Source organism: Pteropus vampyrus, unplaced genomic scaffold, assembly GCF_000151845.1.
Source record: "Pteropus vampyrus isolate Shadow unplaced genomic scaffold, Pvam_2.0 Scaffold66, whole genome shotgun sequence".
Taxonomy (NCBI): domain Eukaryota; kingdom Metazoa; phylum Chordata; class Mammalia; order Chiroptera; family Pteropodidae; genus Pteropus; species Pteropus vampyrus.
In genome coordinates, this window is record NW_011888847.1 from 4280834 (window position 1) to 4283765 (window position 2932).

At 33.0% G+C, this 2932-nt stretch overlaps 1 protein-coding gene and 1 non-coding gene across 5 annotated transcripts in view; one reads left to right on the forward strand and one right to left on the reverse strand.

Moving 5' to 3' along the window:
• Positions 1-2932, reverse strand: part of CAMKMT (calmodulin-lysine N-methyltransferase) — a 354956-nt gene that overhangs the window by 319956 nt on the left and 32068 nt on the right. The gene's annotated exons all lie outside the window — the stretch shown is intronic.
• Positions 1555-1673, forward strand: LOC111740618. The gene has a single exon (XR_002780697.1). It is a non-coding gene; the product is annotated as a 5S ribosomal RNA (ribosomal RNA).

A 2932-nucleotide genomic window follows, 5' to 3' on the forward strand; every position in this document is an offset into this window, starting at 1 on the left:
GTCCAACATTTGAAAAATGGAAGTTCCAGAAAGAGACACAGAGAAAACAGAAGGGAGGAAATCACTAAAGAAATAATCCAAAAAAAATTCCCAGAACTGAAAATTATAACTTTCTAAATTGAAAGGGCACACCAAATGTCCAACACAATGTTTAAAAACAGAGCCACGCCCAGATATCACATTATAAAATTTAGAACGCTGAGAATAAGATTCTGTCAAATTCCAGACAGAACTAACAGTTTTCATTAAAAAAAAAAAGGTAAAATTGGAATAGCGCTAGACTTCTCAAATGCAATACTAGAATCCAATACATTGCTATAAAATTTTGAAAGAAACTATTTCAAATTCTATCATTTTATATCTAACAAAAGTATCACAAAGTCTCAAAAAATTACTTCCCTTTACTTCCTCAGGAAGCTCCTACAGTTTATAATCAACCAAATGATGGAGTAAACAAAGAGATAGCCACGGTATTTGGGAAATGAGATCTAATAAAAAAAGAGAGAAAAAGAATCCCCAGGATGGGTTGTAGTGAAGGTAGATTTCAAAGACTGTATCAGGCCTACAGATCCGACTAGAACTGGTCGAGGTATCAGAAGACTTCACAAACATGAAATGGATGGTCTTTTATGAATAATTTTAAATGAAAACATCTTATGCCTTAAAAATATACAAATAAAGCCTTAAAAATACATGAGATTACATGTTTGTGCCTTTAAATTTAATTTTAATGTAGTTAGAGTAAGTCAAGCAATTTTCTTGCCTATATTCCAAAATTTGTTATCAGAATGAATTCTTCATTGATTGATGAAGCAATACAGTTGTTTTAAATTATTTTTTAAATGTTTGCTGGTGAGATTTAAGACAGTTCACAGAGATCATCCAAGTACCTGGATGCATCAGACACTGAGATATTGATCTAAATTTTAAAACACAGTAGTTTCTTCAACACGTGTAGAAAGAATGTTTTATTCCTTTGTAGTAGTTCAAAGTTGAACAGTCATTTGAAGATTGAAAATGCAGGACAGCACATAATAGGTACTTAATAAACACTTGCTGAGACTGCTCTTTCTTTTCCAATTTAAAAATAAAGAAGAGGCAAATGAAGATAAAGTTAACTATGTATTTTATATATACACACATATACATATACATGCACAAACACACACATATATTCACAAATATTTAAAATTTCTCTTCTAGCTCTACACCAGTTTTCAATTTCATTTTTTAATATATTTCACATTTTTAACTAAAATGATTACTTCAAAAATATGTTTGAATAAAGGTACTGGCAATTGAAAACATTTAGAATAGTATCATCTTATTTTCTGTTAAATATAACAATATAAATATTTGTTAATTGTTGCTGCCATTCTTAGATAGTATAGGGAAAAAATATTTCCCAAAAACAAAGGATTAAACTGTTGAATTAAAAAGGCTCATCTCTAAAAGAATCTATAAGTATTTTATCTAATTACCTTTGATAAACAAAATGACTAATCAGAACTGACTCTTCTTAAGAAAATAACTGATGATCTAAAAAATATACAAGTCTATGGCCATGCCGCTCTGAACGTGCCCGATCTCGTCTGATCTCGGAAGCTAAGCAGGGTCGGGCCTGGTTAGTACTTGGATGGGAGACCACCTAGGAAGACCAGGTGCTGTAGGCATTAAAACAAACAAACAAACAAACAAACAAATAAAATACAAAGACAAACATGCCTTAAATGCCTCCAAATACGTGATATGTATCAGAGGTTGCCAATTCGAATGTCCACGGGTACAGCGGGGAGGGCAGAAAATGAAGAATCTGCTCAGCTCCAGATAACAATTACTAAATGAGCTCATACTCAGAATGGTAGATCACTGTTTTCCTCCAGGAGAAAGTGGAAATCTAGGTTTTTATGTGAATTTTCCTATTTTCAAATCTTGGCAGTAATTCAATTTTTTTCCAATGATTGCATTAGCTAATCAAAACATATTTATGTTCTGAATTGTTTCTATTAATTTATGAGGCCTATAGTATATGTCCTCTAAAATTGAGACCTAGATGTTATGCAGAATAGTATATCAAATACAAATACACCTGTGTAGAATGAATGGATTCGTTTAGGTGTGACTAAGAATTCAAATGAATCAATACATACTTATTGAATACCACTTGAGCCAAACCTTGTGCAAGGTACTTTGGTGGAGTAAAGAGATATCACTGGATATAAATAATTAACATAAACTTCCAATCTTTCTCTCTTTCCTTGTCTTCTAAAATAAGCATATAATTTACCATCCAAGCCAAGACACTTTTGAGAATGAAAGAAGGCACTGTTGATAATTACGCTAAGAACAACAGGTGAAAACTGGGACCATGCCAGACATACCAGGCTGTGCAGTCACCCTAACTAAAGGAATTGGTCTGCTTCAGTATATTGCCTTCTGCCTACCCCAGGCTCACACCTACCAAAGAGGATTCTGCTTTGACAGCCTGGTTCTTCAGTACTGTGATAGAGAATCAGAAAGAAAAGGGGTAAAAAGGAAGAAGAGAGTGTTATTATGATAGATACAAGAGTTAGAACTGTTTTCTGCAACTTTTTGTTTGATTGTTTTGTATTTAAAAGGTGCAGAACCAGCAGCAATGTGGGGTGATACTGGATGGGAGAGGGTAAAAAGAAAAGAAAAGTGCTAAAGACTGTATAGCTTTCATGTCATTCAACCAAGAGAAGTAAAATACTCAAGTTACTTGAAAATAATTTTGTTGCATGGACTTGAGACTAACACCCCCTGAAATGAACCAGAGAGGGTATGGTGCCTGTAATTTGGTGGTTAAATTTTATCTTGGGAGAAAAAGATTAACAAATAGTTAATACAATCTGGTAGAAAATTGAGTGCTAAATTGTACAATACAAACTACAAATCTACAGGACTTATGATA